This window comes from Felis catus, chromosome B3 (genome assembly GCF_018350175.1).
Source record: "Felis catus isolate Fca126 chromosome B3, F.catus_Fca126_mat1.0, whole genome shotgun sequence".
NCBI lineage: Eukaryota > Metazoa > Chordata > Mammalia > Carnivora > Felidae > Felis > Felis catus.
This window is the reverse complement of record NC_058373.1, coordinates 333,263-348,027: the sequence shown is the minus strand read 5'-3', so window position 1 is coordinate 348,027 and position 14,765 is coordinate 333,263. Positions and strand designations below refer to the sequence as shown.

Below are 14,765 nucleotides of genomic sequence, written 5' to 3'. Positions count from 1 at the left end.
GGGCTGGAGGTGTCCAGGCTGCGTGCGGGGGGATCCAGAGAGCAGTGAACAGAGGTGGGCGGAGAACCTTCAAGGACCTGTGCTGTGAATTTGGACTTTATCCTGGAAACTGTGAGGCTCAGAGACATTGAAGGAGTGTCAGGTGACGAGTGTTACATTTTGGGATGGTCACTCTGGCTGCAGCATGGAGGGGGTGGAGGCAGGGGTAGGGGAAGGGCGGAGACGGGGAGCCACAGACCAAGGAGGGTGGTGGGGGGGGAGGAAGAGGAGGTCAGGACCTGGGGGGGGGGTGGATGCAGTGGGGGGGGGGGGGCGGGGTGCCCCCAGGATGCTGGCTGGACCACAGGGCGGTCGGGGCCCCTGGCAGGCGATGGGGGCACAGGACCCCAGGCCGGGGGACCAGCGGGCCGCAGAGGAGCTGGCTGTGTGGCGTTGGCAGCCAACTGGTAAAGTGGAAACATCAGGTTTAGGAAAGATACTGGGAATGACAAGGACAGAGGACTGAGGCAGGACACCACTTAGGAAACCTGTGTTCTTCCCATTGGAGGGTGGTGCACGCTCATGGTACAAACCGTGCCTGGTGTTTCAGGGCCCGCCCGGTTGGCAAGGAGACTATTCACTTACTAATTATTTATTGAGGATTTGCTATGTGCCGGGCCTGACGCTAGGTCATTCTTTCATTTTCCCCGCAATTTTGTTGCGGCATAATTTCCATATCATAAGATTTATCCACTTCAGGAATACAATTCAGTGGTTTTTAATAAATGTATTGAGTTATAGAACCATCGCCTTTAGGGACACTTCTGTGACCCCAAAGGGCAAGGTTGCTCCTAATCCCCAGTCCCACCACTAGCCCGGGCAAGCACTGGTCTGTCGTGTCTCTGCGGTGAAGCCCGGCTTCACTGTGCCCCTCTAATCACCCAGTTTGGGTGGTTCCTCACGGTGCGAGCCCTCTTGTCCCTCAGGGCCACTCACGCTCTGCGCACCCCTGGCAACCCCTGGCCCTTCAACAGCCCGGTGCCAACGCCCAACACCCACCTGCTATCACTGCCAACCAGTGCCAGCGTCTGAAGCCAGCACCCCAAATCCACATCCGTCCCATCACCAACAGCTCCTCCGAGAACCAGCCAGGCCTTTGCTGCCTGGTAGTTGCAGCTCTGTCCCACCCACACGTCTCCGTCCTCCCAACCCTCACCACCAACCAGCACCCAGGAGCCAAAGGAGCACAGGTCACACGCTGTCTCTGCTGAAGAAGAATCGGGGCAGACCCCCACGTGCAGGCGGGCCCAAGAGAGAGAAGCGACCACCTTCCTTTCTCCCAGAGCCGCCCTCTCCCCCAGTAATCACACTTCAGTCTTGTGACCCCAGATGTCCAACGGGCCCTCAGGGTCACCAAGTAAACGTTTCCCTGCGGCCCTAGGACATCTGCAGCTCCCTGGACGCCCGTCACACGTTCCTTCCTCCCGACCCCCCCCCCCCCCCGCCGTGTCTTCTCCCACAGGCGCTCCTGCTCCCGAGATGAGCCACCTCCTGGCTCCCGTCCCGCCGTCCCGCAACTGTCCGCTCTCATCCTGCACTACCATTTCCCATCTCGGCTGGGGTGCTCTCCTCGACGCCACAATCAAGCCATTTGTCTCCCCTCTCCCAGCAGAATGTCCCCAGAGCTCATCTAGATTCGATGTCCCCGCTCTTCTGTTTTACCGCCCACTCCGTCCTGGACCAGCTGCAGCGTTCTGAATCGGTGCCGTAACCAGATGCCCAAACTGTGGCCTCCGTGGGGCCAAAGGCCAGCCTTCTCAAAGACTCAGCAGTGGCTGTGCCACCGCCGTCGTCAGTCTTATCCCTGCAGCCCCCAAACACCCTCTGTGTGCCGGTGTGCTGATGACCGCCTTTGCAGAACTCCAGTCCAAGAGCTCCGGACCCTACCCACCTTCCTAAATGATGTTCGTCTTGCGTACTGAAGCGGCATCTCCAACTTGCAGAAATACTGATTACAGAAATACTGCTAAAACTCTCCTTCAGCCTGCCCGGCCCCGACTTCCTTCACGGGTCACCCGTGGCTCCGACAACAGAGCTCCGCTTCTGCCCGCGCATGCAATTCGTGTCTGCTCCCTCTCTTACCTCCCCTCTGACCCCCTCCCTGCCTCCATCGTCCGGCCTCTGGGAGACCACAGCCTCCTCCCCAAAGCTGCTGTCCTTCCTCAGCGTGGCGGCCAGAGTGAGCCTTGGAAAAGACCCCTCTTGAGGAGACACGAGCGTTCACTGGTTTCCTGCTTTGCTTGGAATAAAACCCCACCACCCCACCATGCCAGCCCCCTGCTTCTCCTTGGAATTCCTTCCCGGGGCCTTTAGGACCTGCCTCCTCACTCACTCATCTCACTCCTCCAGGAAGCCCTCTCTGACCACTGCCACACCTCTCTGCTCACTCTGGAAGTTCCTAGTGTGCAGTTTTAAGCCCCGCTGGGACCCAGGCTCCTTGAGGGCAAGCCCTCTGATTTGGTTTGTACTTTTCAATCCCCCAGCACCTAGAACAATGCCCAGCACACAGAGCTCAACCGTTGTTTGCCGACGGGCTCCTGAAGTGATGGAGCAAGTTTATCAGTGAAGGATACGTTTGTGAGCACTGGGAACCCTCCCCAGCACAGCCAGACCTGCCCGTGGTCTCTTGACAGTCGTAAAAAAAATTCTCGAATGCTGCCCTCCCCATCAATCAACCTCATGAGCTGGTCCTGTTTAACTCCCTTCCCTGCTAGCCTGCCACAGGCTGAGAGACAAACACCTCCCTCGTCCCCATTTGTCCCCTGCGATGTCAGACCTGCAGGAGTGGGAAGGGCTCGTGTGCTAACTCATCTCTGCAGGGAGACGTAAAATTTGCCCATAAATAAAACCTTCTGTCGTTCAGCTCGAACGTTAAATTTCATCGGTCTGTAGCATGTGTTTCATTATAGCAGACACCAACGCGTCCTTAAAATCGGAATTCTGGAACGCTGCCCTGGCTTGCAGAATTCCCACAAGGAGACTCCAGCGCGGCCTTGGAGACAGGCTCTGGACCTCACCTTCCAAAGTGGTCCTGGCAGCCACGTTTTGACTTCACGTGGCACTTCGTGCTGATTGAATAAGTGGCATCAGACGCTCTCATCTGCATCCAGCTGCTTCCAGTCTGCAGGCTGGAAGCCAGTCCCGCAGCCAAAGCGGCTGGAATTGGGTCCACAGTAAGTACCAGCAAGCCCGACAGACCTCCTCTGTGAGGTAGGAGGGCTCAGGAGAGCTGTTCCCCGCACCGACCCCCCCCCCACCCCAGCTGGCTCCTGGCCTCCCTTCCCTCCCTTCCCTCCCTCCTTTGTTCTTGGCTGTACTCCAGAGATCACTTCTCAAAGGTTAAAATCTGCATAGCAATCACCTGGGACCTTGTTAAACTGCACTTCTAATTCAGTAGGTCTGGGGTTCTGGGGGGGGGGGGCGGGGAATGCTGATTTGTTGTCCCGGGACCACACCTCGAGTAACTCCAGAACTGCCCTGTCCAACACGACAGCCACTAGCTACTGGTGGGTATTTAAATTAAATTAGGGGCACCAGGATGGCTCAGCCAAGTTAAGCGTCTGACTCTCGATTTGGGCTCCTGTCCTGATCTCTCAGTGAGTTCGAGCCCCACATCGGGCCCTGCGCTGACAGCTCGGAGCCTGGAGCCTGCTTCGGATTCTGTGTCTCCCTCCCTGCCCCTCCCCTGCTCTCGCTCTCTCTCTCTCAAAATAATTAAGTAAACTTAACATTTTTAAATACATTGAATGAAATAAAAAATGCCGTTCCTCAGTCGCACTGGCCACATTTCCAGGGCTCAGCAGCCACGTGTGGCCAGGGTCTGTGGCACAGGGAACATGGGTCCAGAACATCATCCCAGGAAGCTTCGTGGACTGCTGCTGTCCAGGGTGAAGGTGTGGGAATCTAACCCCCGAAGTGTGTGTGCGGTCCCAGCTCCCCTGCAGTGGTCGAGGGCAGTCAAAACTCTGCGAGGCAGCAAATGCTTGAGGACCATGTGTATTCTGTGCAGGTGGAGTCCTCGGTCTTCCACGGGTTTATTCCTCTTCTGCGAGGCCAGGCTCACTGCTGTATGTGCATCTTGCTGAGTTGTGCCGGTGGGAAGTGTGGGAGACAAGGGGCGGGGAAGCAGTGTGTGGGGATGCGACCGCCTTCCCCTCCCCCTCTCTTTTGCTAGGGGGTCTGGAATATGGAGGGGAGCTCACAGGCCCTTTGTCTGCTGCTTCCACTGCTCTGACCATCTTAATTCCCGAGGAGGTGGGGAGAAGGGAAATTCTTCTTCAGAGTTGATTCTGCACACATTGGACAAATAAAGCAGAGAACCCCGGCCCCCTCCTCCCCACGAACCCTGCACAGCACAAAGAGCTCGGGCAGGGGAAGGAGGGAGGGTGGGGAGGTTTTCCAAGAATGCCTTTCATGTGGACCCGGAGCTGTCGCTTTCCCGGCAGTTCTGTGAACCAGGACCCGGGGCGATTTCCCAAAGTGCAGTTGGCGAACGTGGGGCCAGCTGTAGCAATCACAGGGAGAGGCGCGGAACCCGCACGGAGCCCAGGGCCCAGGAAGCTCCCTCCTGAGCTCAGGGCCCCTCCCTGTCCGGCTGAGCAGTGAGGGGCTGGCCTGAGGCTGCAGACTAGCAGCCTCCTTTCTCGGGCGGGCGGAGACTGCAGACACATTGGCACAAGAGCCTGATGTCTGTGGATTCCCGTGCAAGGTCCCTGCCGTCTGTTCCCCACAGTAAGGTTAACCCTTCCACTAACCAGTAGGTATGCAGCTGGTGCCCATGTCAGAAGAGCCTGACTCTGGCCCTTACCACGCTCAAAGCCCTGTGGCTTTGAGCAAGGCTCCTCTCCTCTCTGGGCCTCAGTTGACTGCCAGAGGAGGATAATGCCTGTTTTTCAGGGTGGTTCAGCGTTTGGTACACAGTAGCAGGTGCCCGATGAATGTCAGTCCCCCGGCTCCATACTTGTAAGGCAGTGGTGGTGACAGTGTGCAGAGGGGGACAGACATTCACATGGAAAAGTATGAAATGACCACTGTGACAGAGGAAACAAGGAGAGCTTTGGAGAATAATGAGAATCTGTCCTGGGGCTGATGAGTCAGGAAGGGCCCACTTCCCCGAGGGATGTGCTGACTGGGCTGAGAAGTTAACCAGGCAAACGCAGGAGGAGGGAAGACCAGCTAAGCTGAGGGGACAGCGTGTGCAAAGATCCTGTGTCAGGACAGTACTTGGCAGTCCACGGGGGCAGAGGAAGGACCAGGGTGGCTGAATGGCAGAGTCAGGGGCACAGAGAAGGCAGGGAGATGAGGGGAGACTGTGTGTCTGCCCCCGATGCCCCTGTGCTACATGGTGGAGGCCAACGCTCAATGCCCCTGCCTCTGTGGGTTCACACCTACTGAAACAGGGTGGTGACTGTCAAAGTTCCCTTCCAGTATTCTTTGATGTGTCAAATGTGTCCTTGCGTCTGTGGCCGTGCCCTGTAAGAAATAAATATGGCTGGGGCGCCTGGGGGGCTCAGTCGGTTAAGCGTCCAACCTCAGCTCAGGTCATGATCTCGCAGTTCTTGGGTTCAAGCCCCGCGTCAGGCTCTGCACTGACGGCTTGGAGCCTGGAGCCTGCTTCCAATTCTGTCTCTCCCTGTCTCTGCCCCTCCCCTGCTCACGCTCTCTCTCTCTCAAACATAAATAAACATTAAAAAAAGAAAAAGCAAAAAGGAATGAAGGTGGCATCCAAGTCGTCCCGTTGGAATTTCTGAAACCACTGAGCTGACACACGCAGCCCATCTGCAGGGAGCTGAGGGTCCCGGGGAGGTCCAGGGATGGTGACAGGAGAATGAATGAATCCAGCCCGAGCGGAAATGCCCCTTTTCTGCAAATGATCTGCTCTCTCCAGACTGACCACTGGCCTCTTGCACGAGAAGTGGAATGTCCATAAAAGTCACGCCCGTTTCCTTCCGATTGCCCAAAGGGTTTGCATCAGGCGACCCGAGTTCTCTGCTGCCTTCATTCCTTCCAGATGAGAGCGTACGACAGGCCGGGCTGGGTCAGCGAGCAGGGTGTTGATGCCCGCAGCCGTTCTGACGGGGCCTCACCCACGGGAATGGATCAATCCAGGAACTGGAATCCCTTGACTGGGGAAGAGGAAGCCACATGCCCAGTCGTGGGTCCATCTTTGTTCTTTACCCCTGGACGGTGATGCACTTTCCTGGCACATCTCATGGCCAGTGGCCCGATGGTGGTGACTGTGGTGGGAGCAGCAGCATAGCAGGAGGTAGCATGTAAGTACTGGGTGGCTGTTTCAACAGGAATGACCCTTAGTGTACCAAGTCTTCATTAATCTACAGCCGAACTAAATTTCACTGAGGAGCCTCCTTCTAGCAGGCGATGGAAGCGTAATCTCGGTCAGTTTGGGATCTCCCGTCCCTGTGTTGTCCGACCGCACCGAAGCAGAGGAAGCGTCTGGAGAGCCACGGGGCTGGCGTGCAACACGCAGTCTGGACTTCACGGCGGTGAAGGGTCCGCGTGGGCATCATCTCCGTGGCAGCCTGGCCTTGGCAACACGGCGGGAAGCAGGGTAGGGAGGAGAGCAGGTCCTGAAGCCAGGCTGCCTGGGTTCGGCTCCCAGCGTCCCCTTCCTGGCCCTGGGACCTTGAGCGAGTGAGTTAGCCTCCTACAGGCTCAGTTTCCTCGTCCGTAAGACGGTTAACAGTCGCGTCTGCCCGACCAGGCTGCTGCGAGGGCTCAACGAGCCGGTGCGCGTGCAGTGCTTCGGGACAAATGCTGCGTGTGACCCACACTCACTCCTCTGTGTGCCCGGGTTTGATGGGGTCACCCCCACCTGCACCCTTTCCCAGTGGCCTGGCCTTTCGGTTCCCAGACACCAGGTCCTGTTCAGGTCACCTGTAGGCACGCGGGACAGTGGGGCGGTGGCCGCAGAGAGTGTGGGGAAGGCTCTCCCGGACCCCAGTCGGGACGCACCCAGTCCACGCTGGGCACTTGACCTGGAAGGGGCAGAGCACGGGCTCCCGTCCGTGGGCCCCCAGCGCCCGGTTTTCATTTCCCTCTGCCTCCCACCCACCCCGCGGCTGTGATGTCTTTTCTCCTCCGGGGAGCTGAGAACCACCCCTCAGTCACCCCCGGGGTCTCGCCCTCTTTGTCCCCAGGGCTCTGTCTGGTGCGTCATCTCTCCCCTGGAGCAGCACAGGACACATCCTCTCCGCGGTGGAACGGAGTGGGGGTCGAGGGGCAGAAGGAAATGTCGGGAACGGGGGACACGGGGACCCAGTTAAGATGTCTGATGTTCTCCCCGCACACTGTCGCGCCACCTTGCTGAGGATTCGACCCCGGGGTGGGGGCCTGGTCACGGGAATAGAGGTATGAGGGCTATAGCCCCCACCCGCCCCGCCCACCCCAGAGACACCGGCAGAGCCCTCTGGGTCAGAGGCAGGGGCACCTGACAACCCCCACGGTGTGTCAGGAAGCATGCTCTCAGGCTTAGCCAGCTGGTCCAGCCAAGCACTGCCCGCAGGTGCACCCGGCACCCTAGGCCCTCGGCCAGATGCTGATGGCGGCATTGAATGTGCTTCCTGCTAAGCAGCCTAATCAAGCTGTTTCTGGTCACACAATGGGACGCAACCCTGGCGGAAAGGCCAGCTTCATATATCCTTCTGGAGCCAGTTTCCATGGAGACCCCCTGCTCTTCCTTTCCATTCCAGCCATGTGGTTCTCCTCACTGGGCCTTGAACAAACCATGCTCGCAAGCACCCCGGGGCCTTTGCACTCCCTAGTCCTTCTGTGCAGACAGCCCTTCCCTCAGGTACCTGCATGGCTCCAGGTCTACCTCCTTCAGGTGTTGGCTCACTTGTCATCTTAGCAGCGAGGCCTTCCCCGATCTCCTGTTTTAAACTGTCTCCTCTCCCTTCCTTAGGGTGAGGGTTAAGGTCCCCCTGCACAAGAGCAGGGACTTTGTCTTGTTCACTGCTCTACAAATGAAGGACCTCGCAGGGGCTTTCTGCCTTCTTTGCGTTGTAAACCCGAAGCAAGAAAGCCCAGAGAACTTAAGCGACTTGCCCAAGACCACACAGCTTTTAAGAAAAGGGGAATCTGTCCCGGTTAATTCGTATCGAACTTGTCCCTTGATCACATCCTGTTCCCTCGCATTGTCACTACCTATCCATCCCTCCTTTTGATCTCCAGCTGCAGAAACCTCCACCCTTCCAGGCTCCCTGGGGCTTCTGGGGAGGACCCTTGGTACCCTCACCGGGAGGGACGAGCCCCTGCTTGGTGCTCTGTACCTTGTGGGGGCACTTAGCAAAGACCCTCACAGTTGTGTGCTGGGCCTTGTGTGGCCCCAGGGCCGAGGCTGTGTTTCCCATCCGTGAGCACCAGCCTGCAGGAGGGAGTGGGAGCACGACAGCCCTCCTCAGCCTCAGCCCTCCCACGTGCCCCCCCCCCAAATACCCATTTCTACCCAGAACTTGAGGGCGGGAGGAGGGGCTCGGAGCCAGGACAGAGGGAACAGAGGGAAGGAACAGAGGATGACATTTGCCAGCCTCTCTAGGTTGTCTTTCTTTATGGGTGGGATTCTTTGAACCCCCCACAGACCTGCTTCTGTGTTTGCAGGAGCTGTTTGGTGCTTCTTTCTAGAAGGGATGGTGGGATGCTGTCTACACCCATTTCAAGTTCATTTCTGGTCCTGTGAGCAAGCTGTTAACTAGTCCTCCCCGGATGGATCCCCTCTTCTGCCCCACGGTCCCCACCCGCAATGGGAGGGTCAGGCCCAAGTCAAACTCTCCACCCTGTAGCCGGGAGGCTGGCAGGTGCACCAGAGGGCAGACCCCAGCGGGGCAGGATGGGGAGAGGCCTCAGGCCTCCCAGCCCCAGAACAATTCAAGCCCCCGCTGACAGCCCAGATAGGGGAAGCAAACCCGCTGGGCCCTCCAGCTTGGATTTCACATAATGAGCCTTTGGAATCCGGGAAGTGATTAAAAGCCCACTGGGGAGGGACCACCTACCGGTTCTGGAAGGTGTGGCTGCTCTAACGTCGTGGGGCTCACCAGGAAGCTGCACTTAGACAGACGAGAAAGAGGAAAAGCACAGATTCCGAAATAGCCCAGTTCAGAAGTGTAGGGCCAGGGAGTCCTGTGATGGAGACGGGGCAGGAACAGTGGCCCTGGGGTGAGACGGGTCAGGCCGGGGAGTCGTGTGATGGAGACCGGGCGGGGACGGTGGCCCTGGGGTGAGACCTGTTGGGCCCTTACGGGGGCAGGCGGGGAGGGGGGCGGGGAGGGCAGGGACTCAGGGGCCTCCACAGGCCGCAGCAGCCCCGCTGTGCTTACTGAGTCAATCAGGTGCCTGCTCTAAAACCAGAGGGCTGTAGAGAAACTGAGCGTCACAGTCGAGCTGTCTCTTACTGGTGCGACCACCAGGGCAGAGAGAGGGAGGGTGGGCTGCCTGGTGTCACACAGGCTGGGGGGGACTCGGCCAGGCCTAGGTCTCAGGCCCCCTGCCACCCCCTCAGATTAGAGTGACGAGAGAACTAAGCCAGCCTGGAACCCCACGCGCTCACTCCCCATCTCAAGAGCTGAGCCATTTGAAGCCTCTTGCTGGGTGCTGGGTCAGGTGGGGGTAACCGGTAAGAGCCCTAAGTGCGGTCACTGTCCTGGGGCCATTATCTCTCACCCCCTAGACTAGTCCTAGGAACCGTGTTCTTTATTTTGCAGGTGAGGCAACTGTGGCTCAGAGAGGTTAAGTCACTTGCCCAGAGTAACAAAGCTAGAAAGCAGTGGAGCTGTGATCTGTACCCAGGCCAGCCGGACACCAAGCCTCAGCCCTCCCAGCGTGCTGGGCTCAGGGAAGGTGATGTGGGACAGTTGAGGCAGGAGTTGTCGTACAAGGTTAGGAGGAACTTTGGGAACTCTAGCAGGGAAGGGAGAATATTGCGTCTTTGAGGCAAAGCTTCCTCTTAGTCACAGAGGTATGGCCACCAGGCCCTCAGGCGGTCCCTTCATCTTGCTGGGCAGGGCCCTGAAAAGCCTGCTCCTTTCTGCTCAAACTATACAAACAGAGTCTCCGGGCAGGAAGACCCAGTTTGTAAAACAGAAAGCTTCTCAGAGATGGGGCTCCAGAGGAAGGTCCGAGGGATTGCCCCTGGGTTTGTCAGGGGAGGCGAAGGAGTTCGGGGCAGCTGGCCACAAGATGCCAGCCTGGGGCGTCCAGGGGGCCCTGGCCGGCGTGAGGCTCAAGGAACGGGTGGGCTGGGGCCGGAGTCCAGCGGGGCCTTGGGCCGGGGCCAGAAGCCAATCGTGCTAAACAAAGCATTACACAACCGGCTCAGTAACTGCCTCAGTCGAGTGGGTCAAACTAATTCCTTCCAGCTCGGGAGCTCTATCTACTTGGGGGCGGCGGGAGCGGGCAGGCCCCTGAGTTCCGGGACCCTGTGTCCATGTGGGTTTAATTAGTTCCATGGTCACTGCCTCCCTCGGGTACAGCCTTGCATGCCAGGCCCCCGGCAGCTGCCTGGTGCCCTCAGGGGAACCAGGAAAGGAGGAGGGTCCCCCAGGGCAGTGGGCCAGTGTGCAGGCAGGACTGGACTGCTCGCCCAGGGCAGCCACGGCCGGGAGTCTGGGGCCGGCAGAGCGGTGACACAGATCCGAAGACCCGAGCGGGAGGTGTGTGGTGGGCCCGGGTCAGGAGCAGGAGAGGCTGTGCGTGGGAAAAGGAGGCCAGCAACTTTCAGGGTGTGAGGCAAGTCAAGCCAGAGTTTAAGGGACACAAGGGTGTGTTTGGCCAAATTTGGGGCCCTGCCAGCATCACAGATGACGGAACAGAGGCTCCCGGCAGGACTGAACTATGGCGGGCAGTTGGGACTGGAGGCCTCTAGGAAAAGTCACAGAGCTCGGAGAATCCCAGTACCGGCTCCGCAGCATTAGTAAAAATGCAGATTCCCTGGCCCCACCTGAGGCCTACAGAATGAGAAATTCTGAGGGTGGGACCCAGCGATCCGTGTTTCACACAGACCAGCAGGTGATGCTGACATGCGATAACGTTGGAGAACCGACGGACGATTCACAGTGTGGGCCACAGACCAGCAACATCAGACCACCCGAGAGCTTGTTGGAAATGCAGGATCCCAGGCCTGGCCCCAGACCTACTGAATCAGACCCTGCAGTTTGAGAAGACCTCAGGGCGTTTGCATGTGCCTTCGGTGGGACAAGGCCCGCCCCTGAGCTCCGGCCCTGGGCTTCCTTGGTCTGAGCGTGACTGGGTCTGAGAGACAGGAACACGAGGATGAACGAGAAGGAGACCATGCCTCTCCAGACGCAGGCGAGAGCTGTCCTCGGATCTTCATGAATCCAGTTCACTCCCAGAAAGGGTCACCAAACCCCCCCCCCCACCACCACCAACAACAACCAAAAACCCTGATGGCTTCTGAGCCTGCAAAGATGCCCAATGCAGGGGCGCCTGGGTGGCTCAGTCGGTTGGGCGTCTGACTTCGGCTCAGGTCATGATCTCACGGTCCGTGAGTTCGAGCCCCGCGTCGGGCTCTGTGCTGACAGCTCAGAGCCTGGAGCCCATGTCAGATTCTGTGTTTCCCTCTCTCTCTGCCCCTCCCCTGTTCATGCTCTGTCTCTCTCTGTCTCAAAAATAAATAAACGTCAAAAAAAAATTTTTAAAAAAAAAAAAAAAAAAAAAAAAGATGCCCAATGCAGACGCTGTGCAGAAAGCAGGTCGCGGTAAGACAAACAGCCCAACGGGTGCTACTCCCCTTCCACGGGGGCCAGCTGGGCCGGCTGGGGGAGGCTGCTCTCAGCCTTCACAGCAGGGGTGATTTAAGGGGACGCTGGGCAGGCCGGAGTGGCCCCTGCGAAGACGCTCATGAGGAGACAAAGCTGCAGAGACGGGCGGCCGGACCGGTCGTCAGGTATGCCCAGAGTGACCCAGGGTCCCATTCTTTCTGGGGGAAACCACAGAGCAGTGGAGATGAATTATAGGAGAGGTGTCCCGGCAGATAGGAACGTCTCACCCTCACGACACCAGAGGGAATCTCTTTCGTCCCCATCCCCCTCCGAGCTGGGGATTCTACCAGACTGGCCTTTCCACCCCCTTTAACAGGGGCTGCGGATTGGTATTTGTCTGTGAGGGTCGATATGTGCTGGGCTCCGGGCTGAGTACCCCGTATGTGCGTTTTCCTTGAATTCGTCCCACAATTCCCTTAGGTAGGTACCGCCGTTTTAGGTTTCCACTAATATTTTGGTATTTACTGAACACTGATAGATATTTACTATTCTACAGGTGGAAGAAGTAAGACTAGAAGCGGGTGGCTCTCCAAAGTCAGCTGAGAGGAAGGAAGAGGCCGCCATCGACGCCAGGCTCTCCGGCCGGCGTTACACCTTTGCTACTCAGAGTATGGGACCAGCTGCCTCAGCGTCATTTGAGAGCTTGCTGTGCAGAAATCTCTGGCTTCACCCAGATTTACAAACTCAGACTCTGCATCTTAACAAGGCCTGCAGGATTGGTACTCACACCATGGGCCGCGGGTTCCCCCTCACGTGAGGAACACAGCTGATTTGAGTCAGAGGCCCTTCTCGGGTCCTTTCCGGGAAGCAGGGTGTGAGGACCCCGGTGGCAGTCACCAGCTTCTACCGCGACACAAGAGAGCAAGAGAGAGAGAGGAAGGGAAGTGTGTGCCCTTGCAATGGCCGTCTTCACGGACGGGTTGGCCCTGTCTTCCCAAGGTGAAGTACCATCCGCACTTTCTCTGCAGACTCCGGAGAACGGTCCCGCGGGCGCCCCTGGACTACAGTGGCAAGAAGGTACTTCTGAGTTTCTGTCTCCCTGGGGCCCAGCAACCTCTCGTGGGTGATGGTAATCCTGCCTGCTCCCTCGTGGGCGTGCGTTTAGGACCATCAGGGTGGGAAGCAGTTTGCCGGCTCAGAGCGCGACACAGCGTAGGATGCGATCCTCGCGTCACCTAGGCCAGGTGCCTGATGCCTCCGCCCTGCGAGGTCACCTCATGTCGCCCCTCGCTGGGAGGCCCCATCGGGGTCCCCCCCACCACTGCTGTGTTTTCTGCTCCCTCTACTCCCACACTAACCTGAGGGCCTCATGGGCCTGCTGTCCTGCCTTGCGATACAAGTACCCGCATACGGTTCTGCCCTTTCTAATAGGACACGGTATTTCCCAGGCCTTATGTCCCTCGTGGGCACTGAATCACAGCCTGGTTCTAAAGGGACCTGAGAGGGCAGGGTTACCTGTGTTTCAGTGTTCAGGGTCACCAGGGCTTAGGCCCAACTCCACGATTTATTAGCTATGTGGTTCTGCGTGAGCCGCTTAACTGTGACTCCATTTCCCCGTTTGCAAAGCAGGGATAACAGTAGTCCCTAACTGGCAGGATCCCTGGGAATAGTAAATAAAAACATGTTAAATATTTTGTACCAGCATCTACATTAGCTGATATACATTAGCTGTTATTAAACCGTATTTCAAAGCCGCTAAGATACATCAATTGTGAGACGTATCCTTGATTTCGGAGATGTCAAAATGGTATTCATTCCACAGAAAAAGGGTTCCAAAGCCAAAGATGTTTGGGAAATACCGAGTGTCTTTCCTGCAAGGTGGCTCAGAACCCTTAAATGCTACCTTTGATGGGGCCTCCAGGGCCATATGGGTGTTCATATTCAGGGTCTCCCGGGCGTGGGCAACGGAGCCCTTTTGTCGTGGAACACGCTGAGCATCTGTGGACACGGTTTAGGAATGCCAGTCAAGTCCAAAGCTCTAATTCACAGATGGCGGGACTGAGGCCCAGAGCCAGGAGGAGACTTCCTGAAGTTACCCAGCTGGTTAAGTGGTGGAGACTAGGCCACTGAACAGCCAGACTGGAGCCTCCCCCACTGAGCCACACTGCCCCCCACCTAACCTGCCGCCTACGGCACTTGATAGTTTGCAAGGTCCTGCCCCAACACCAACCTCAGGAGGCATCTGGCCCCCAGCCAGATCCTGGGCCAGGAGTGGAACCGGGCCCAACCTTTGTGACTCTGGGGTGGGGGGCAGTGAGCCAGGAAGGTCTGAAAGACCCAGGGCAGGAGGCTGTCCCGAAACAGGGCCAACCCTGGCTTCCTCCCAGTGGGCTGGGACGCGGGCCATCACCCACCTGCTCTCCCCCACAGGCAGCGCCGTGTAGAGGGTGGCAGACCCCCGGGTTCACTGTTACTCCGTCGCCGAGGCAACCCACAGGGACCCGCTGGGCAGGCTGCGGACCACAGTTACGGAATCCGCTGGCAACTGCTTTCATCGCAGCGGTTGATGTGACCGCTTTGCTGTAAGAGCACTTTGTGATTCACCGGCTAAGGTGAATTACTATGAGGGCTCGTTAAACAATTCATCGACTTTTAACCTGAGTGTGATGTTTGCGGTCAGACGCGGCTGTTCTCATGGACCCATTGACTCTCGGCCTCTTCCTCTCTGAGACATGTGATGCGCGATGCCTGTCCCCATGCTGGGCCTGCCCCCGGTGGGAACAGCCCCCCTCCCAGGGGGGCAAAAACGGTGCAGGCTGGCAGGATGATGGTTGGTAAGGACTCGGAGAAGGCTGACTGGCCGTGTGTTGATGGGCCCGTAAATGGCTACGGACCCGACTGAGAAGGGCTTGGTGGCACCTGGGCAGCCAGAGCACGTGGTCCCCGTGGCCTTCCCTGTGGGCCTGCGGGTCCGTCCGTGAGGTGAGCTAAGAG

The 14,765-nt window shown here is 58.0% G+C and overlaps 1 long non-coding RNA gene across 2 annotated transcripts in view; it reads left to right on the top strand.

Annotated features, from left to right (window-relative positions):
• LOC111560764 overlaps positions 1-14,427 on the top strand; it is a 30,040-nt gene extending 15,613 nt beyond the window's left edge. The window contains exons 3-5 of one of the 2 annotated variants that reach the window (XR_002742736.2): positions 1,652-3,212; positions 12,328-12,848; positions 14,202-14,427. This is a non-coding gene — a long non-coding RNA (uncharacterized LOC111560764). Of the gene's footprint in view, positions 1-1,651; positions 3,213-12,327; positions 13,535-14,201 lie in introns of those variants that run through there. The other variant, XR_002742735.2, reaches the window with a different exon arrangement.
• The last annotated feature ends 338 nt before the right edge of the window (positions 14,428-14,765 follow it).